We start from the raw sequence: 6,798 nt of genomic DNA, 5'->3' as shown, positions 1-6,798 counted from the left end.
CTGCCTCACAGGGATTCTTTATAAGATGCTGTTTTTTCCTCAGTCCCCACTTCTTTCAATCCAGGCATGACTTTCCTAAAGAAGGAGTTGTCATTCTCATATTTTACAAGATTCCAGATCCCCAACCTTAGACCCTTCCAAATAGCCAACTAGAGAATATCCCAGCATCCAGGAATAAAAATCAGTTTGTTTTAAAGTAGGACATCTAGCTCCATGCAGCTCTTGCAGGGAATCACTTAATAGCCCTCCATTTAGGATCATATGGCCCAAGTTTTAGTAGCTGCTGGATTTCCCCAAAATAGTCAAGTTACTAGCCTTAATTCCCTTTGCAAATAACATCCACCTTCTACAAGGTAGTTCTCCATGCAATATTACCAAAAATAAAGGTGTTGGTGAGAGAAAGAAAGGAAACATGAAGTTATATGAGTAGAATAACGACCCAGAAGTATTAGATCAAAGTTAAATTTCTGGATTCAGTTCCTGCTTTTGCACCAACTTAGTATGTGATGTTAGGCAAGTCATCACTTCTGACTCAAAAATGGGAACGATGGCACCTACCACACAGGAATGTGGTGAGGTGTAACAACTTATAAAGTGATTTGTGGTCCTGAGGTGGAAGGAGCCACATAGAGTTTTGCTCTCCGTGGACGTTCCTGTTACTTGAATGACCAATTCCTTCCTATGGAGACTGGTCTCATGTGTACCCCTAAGGAAACCAAACAGAGCTCTGAAGGTAGCCCTTCCCCAAAGAATAGATTCCTGTGACCAAGGCTCTTCCAAAAGTTGTCTTATCTGAAAGCAATCAGAGATCCTATTTTAAGATTATTTTTAAGCGTCCACATTTGGCTCTTCTCTTTCTGCTTGTTGGATGTTGGCTGCTAGATTAGCAATAAGGAAGACAACGTTAAGTGTCTTCTACTCATTTGTGTTCCAGTCGTCCAATATATCTCTAAAATGTGCTGAAGCCAGTCGTTGTTCCCATATTCCAACCCCAGATAAACTTGTGTTCTCTCCAACTCCGTGTTCTGACAATGGAATCGAGAAGTGTTGAGGGGTGTAATAATTGCCCTCCATGATATCATCTGCAAGGGTCTAGAATGTATCCAAAACTATAATGTTTGGGTGGCTGAGCAGGATCCAAGAGGGCAAGACTCAGGGACCCCCCAAAAATTGGAGACTTTCTAGTGACTGGTATTTTGGGAGGTCAGGAGAAAGGAGCCCCCCCTGATAGTGCCTTGTTAAATTACAAGCGCACCAGAAAAACAGATAGATGACAGATGCTCCCCTCTTAGAACCTGGGGAAAATCACAGATGTTCTCAGCCAATGTCAGTCCTGCTCCATGAGCCTGTCCTCCCCAAAGACGAGGAGAAATGCTTAACTGCCTTCATTTCCATGTTCCAAAAGGCTTCTTTAAAGAAGTAATTATTCACGTGCAAACTTTTTTTTTTTTTAATGACTCCTCACCAGCCTCGCTTTGGAACACAGGATAAGATTTCCAGAGCAAAAAATAAAGGCGTTAGGCTGTTTTAAGAAAACCCTCTTTGTCTTTGTTTTCACGCTGTTTATTCAAAGTTAGAGAATGGTCTGAGAGTGTGTGTCTACACATCCTAAAGACACAGCTGTCCAAAGTGCTTTGTGGTCCTAACCGGTGTCATGCAGGTAATAGATGTGAAGGAAGTCCACCTGGGGACACGCCTCACCTCTTCCCATCAGTGTCTTCCCAGAGAGTGAAATCAAGTATTCTGCAGGCTGAGAAAGGGGGAAATAATACCCAGCCATGATCTGGCATAGATTAGGGATGGGTCAAGCCCTCAGCACAGACAGATAGGAAGAGATCAGACTCCTCTGTCAAAACTGATAAAGGTTTCCTCCATCCCTAGATGGAATGAGAAGCAGCAAACAGGAATTCACAGAGAATTAGCTGTTGGGGGGTTGGGGGGGGGGGAAGCTTTCTCAGAGTCTAGATATAAAAGACGGAAAGAATGGCCCACCCAAATGGCATTGCAGTAATTTAAATAATATACACATACAGGCCAAAAGCACCCTAAATAAAGGGATTTGCCTCTTGCACCTTCTTCAAGGTAGGAGAATTCTGATAAAGGTTTTTCTAACTTGTACGTGGAGTATGACAGTAAATTAGAGTATCTTCTGTGTAGAAATAAACATTTTCATCAGTTGAGTTTGGTTTGGTGTCCATTTGCTCTCTAGATGTCTATGCCCTTCAAAGGGCCAACAGCTAAAATAAAGTCTGTTATTTTTTTCTTCGGTGTGTTGGAAGCTGATTTTGTCTCAAGCAAATAAATTCCTGCCTGCCGTGGGATTCCAGCTTGGGGAGGCTGTGTTTTTCAGTGGTGGACTAGACCATATGATCAGAAATGTGAAGGTGCAGTCCATATAAATACAATTATCGGTAATTGCACTAAGCATCACTTTGCGGTCACTGGTCCAAACCTAGTAACATGATTCCAGGCCATAGCGATGGTGGTTAGGACCTACTCCCCAACAAGTGTCCTGGCTAATTAGGTTTTTTTTTTAAATTAGGGATAAGGGAGGAGGCATGCAAAATAGCCAGAAAACAAATCACAAAAAAAAAAAAATTGAAAGGTGAACCTGGAAGTTCTCGTAGAAGAATGAACCCTAAGGCAATAAGGTCAAATTCACCCAACTCCCATAGTTGGGGCCAATGAAAAGCTATATGGCAAGAAGGTACAGCTTTGGGTTGGAGACGAGGGTCTATAACTGCTTGGTTCTAAGCTCCATGGTTCTCAGACTTCACCTTTTGATACATATACCTTTCCCCACAAGAGTTGCCAAAATCCTTCCTCCACATAGTCCTTAACACCTTCCCCCCCACCAAAAAAAAACAAAAAACACACAGACTTTGGAAGGTTGTGTCATAATCAGCTACTAAGGAAGCATTAATTTAGGTCTTCCTCATAGCAGCCTGGCAGATTTTGAAAGTAGAGAAGAGTAAGAGGAGCTAAATTAAGATGGAAGATACCAAATCATTACTATCAGGTAGTGCACCAAAAATCCCTGTGGCTCCAGTTACCTTTATTGTTTTATTGATATTTTTGTAACAATACTATCCCTTCTCAATGCAGCTACTAAGGATCCACTGGTGTCACAGAGAAAAGTTTCGCAAAATAGTTATGTCACCATGGGTAGATGAGGATATGATTGGGGATGTGGACTCTAAGTGATCACTCTAGTGCAAATATTAATAATATGGAAATAGGTCTTGATCAATGACACATGTAAAACCCAGTGGAATTGCACATTGGCTACAGAAGTGGGGTGCAAGGAGGGGAGGGAAAGAATCTTGTAACCATGGGATAATATTCTAAATTAAATAAAAATTTTCAAATCACACACAAAAATATACATATGTCAAACAAACCTACACGTTGCATATGTCTGATGTGCCTTGTTCAACCCCTGTAGAAATCTGATATATTTTAGCGTTTCCCTTTAAATTATTGTGGTTGTAGTGGATGTTGTTCTCTTGATTCTATTTACTTGCATCTGCATAAATTCATAAAATGCTCCCCAAGCATCTCTTATTTCTTCATTGACATTGTTTCTTATGAGCAAAACAATATTCTATTATGGTCGTATGCCGTAGTTTGTTCGACCATTCCCCAATGAATGGGCATGCACTTTGCTTAGTTTTTTGCTACCACAAAAAAATGCTTCTATTAATATCTTATTATGTAGATGTCCTTTATTTCCATCACTAAGCTCCTTGAGTTATTTTCCCAATAGTGTGATTGCTGGGTTCAAGAATATTAATGGTTTAATTTCCCAACAGCTCCACAAATAATTATATTAATTATATAAGTGTGTCGCTTCTCGGCCTTTTGGCTAAGATCAAGTATAGCATAATTATGTTAGTGTGCTCATGTTCTTCACTCCAGGCTTCTTGATCCCCTCAGAACTTCTCCCCAGAATTAGAAATAGGCATAACTTGATAAATTCCATACTGCCTGCCTCTCCTCTTTTCTAACTCCAAACTAAAAATGTCCTCTGAGAATAGGAAATTGTTTCTTTGGGCTTGTTCTTTACATTCTAGGGTGCAGCTCCATCACCTCTTTTCTAGTGGTATGAGGGAAAAGAATTCAAGGAATTTGTACTGAAAATTTGTGGTTGGATATTGTAGAATTGCCAGAGGAAGGGAAGGCTAGATAATTGGGGGGGTTTAACAGATACCGATGTATTTACTCACACCTCAAAGCAGAAATAAGGAAGATCAAACTTCCCCACACTTAAGTTTAAGCCCCAACATATGATGAACAATCTACGAATTTCTGATTTATGCTAATACTTATCTTCCAACCCTAATCCAGAACCCCAAAATTGATAAAAATGAGTGTGGTTTGGGGGACCTACAGCCATCAAAGCAAGCCCTGCCAACAGACACCCCTCATGAATGAAAGATTAGGTTGTTGCTAACTTAAAGTCAAAAACAAGCACAGTTCTCTGCCCACCTAATAGATGTAGCCTTTCTCACACTGGCATTTGCCAATTTGTTTTCATGAAAAGATACACTAGGAAACTTGTTCTATTATTTCCCCAAACAAAACTGTAATGATAAAAAATCAAGAAGGACAGTCATATATTTCTTGAGAGAGAGCAAGAGGATTGGTTGAAATATATGTGATATATTTTTTAAAATAAATAATATTTGGAGGGGAGGGAGGAAGAGTGAAGGTGGAATATCAGGAAAAGCTTCATACAGGAAGTAATTCACAAGATGACCTCTTAGGGAAGTTAAGAATTCTAAAAGACAAAGTTAAAAAGAAAGTGTATTTCAGGCATGAGGGATGAATTGTACAAAGAAAGGCACAATCATCCAATAAGAGAGTGGTGGGCAAAGAACAGTTGGAAGACCAGTTTGGCTTTCCCAGGGAAAGAAAAGAGTATGTAAAAAAGAAGTGGTTCTGCTTTCAATAAAACAAAGGTTCAAAGCCCATGAGAAAGACAAAGATGAATTGTCCGGAGCCTAAAGTCTAATAGAATTGATAAGAAATGCAAATAGATACCTATAATAAAAGGTAAGGTGAGGTTTGAGTTTCATGAGGGAAGGAAGATCACATTTAATTAGAAAAGCATCAGAAAGGGCTTGAGATGAAAGGAGTATTCAAGCTAGACTTTGGAGAATGAGGAGAACATAGGTAAGGAAGGTATTCTGAGCAGAAGGAATAGAGTGACCAAAAAGATGAGGAATGTGTCCAGAGAGCAGTGAGGTTGCTTGGAACATAATATGTATAGGGGAGTGATGAGAAATATGGCAGAAAAATATATTGGGACTAGATTTGGGAAGGGCTTTAGTTGACAAGCTGAGGAGCTGAAACTGGCCCCAAAGCTCCTGAGAGCCACTAGAGATTTGTGAGCAGAGGGGCAAAGTAAGAGTGGAACTTGAGGAAAATTAATCTGGCAACCACGTGTAGTATGAATTTGAGGAAGAAAAGACTAACTAAAGGCTATTTCAGTAATCAAGAAAAGAGATCTTGAATAGAGGAGGAATATAAGAGATACTATAGATGTAGAATCTACCAGACTCATCAATTAATTGGATTGAGGTCAATGGAAGGGAACACAAAGAGAAGAATCAAAAATGGCAGGAAGGTTCATAGTCTAGCTGAATAAGAATAATTGTCACAGGAACAGATATAGGGAAATTAGTTTGGGGTTACACAGTGAGCTGGGTGAAGTGTTTAAATTTGAGGTTTTGATGAGACATCTAATTGGAGATGTCCAGCGCCCATTTGGACATGTTGGACTAGAATTTAAAAGATTAGGTCAGAGCTAAAAAACATGCAGTCGTCTACCGAAAGGCGATTATTGAGGCCAATCAGTGACTTCCAAAGAAGATAGTGTAGAAAGGAAAGGGGAGAAGAAATGGAATAGTGGGAGAATTTCTAGATTGAGAAGCAAGACAAGAAAAAGAGAAAGAACAGGAACTCAGACAATTCCAAAGCAGAGGAGTGCAATGTCATGGAAACAAAAGGAAGAGACATTTCCAAAAAGGGAATAGTCAACAGTCTCAGATGTTTCAGAGAAATTGAAGAGTTTAAGACCTAAGAAAAAGCCTTGTACTTAGCCATCAAAAGGGCAGATGCCAGAAATGAGATGGTCCCCAGCCTGGCAGAGTATTTATTGCAAGTAAGGCCTTCCCGAAACACTGATATCTTGCAAGGCCCTAAATGGGAAACATTTCCTTAAGCACTTAATAAATGTGAAAATGTTGACTTACTCAACAACACTGAAATTGCCAAATCCAGGAGCACAGCAGCTGGAGCCCAGAAGACAAAGCCGGAGCATCTCTACTTGTCTCTCTTCCTTGGTTTCAGTGGAAATGAAAAGGAGTGAAAGATGACTTTTCTGGGAAGAAGCAGGGAACCCCGGGCTACTCCTTATGGTTGAGAAAAGGAAGAAAGCAAAGACAGTTCCACCAAATTACACTAGAGGGCAAATATGTCCACCTAGTAGCATTCCCTTCTCTTTTGCTACCATACTGCAAATTTCATTACTTTATGAAGCTTTCAGATACCACCTTAGAAGAGGGGTTTTTCATCTTTTTTGCGTGCGCCATTTCCTGTTTGTTGGAAGCCCACTGAAGCCCACAGAGCTCTTTTCAAATTGTTTTTAAATGTATGGAATAAAATTCATATGGTTACAAAGGAAATTAATTATGTGGCAATGCAGTTATCAAAATAGAAAATAAATTCATTGACCACTGGTTAAGCATCTCAGAGACCTGCATCAGAGAAAGTCCCCAATTCTCTAACCAGATC

The sequence above is a fragment of the Gracilinanus agilis genome, chromosome 5 (genome assembly GCF_016433145.1).
Source record: "Gracilinanus agilis isolate LMUSP501 chromosome 5, AgileGrace, whole genome shotgun sequence".
Classification (NCBI taxonomy): domain Eukaryota; kingdom Metazoa; phylum Chordata; class Mammalia; order Didelphimorphia; family Didelphidae; genus Gracilinanus; species Gracilinanus agilis.
This window is presented reverse-complemented; position numbering follows the sequence as displayed.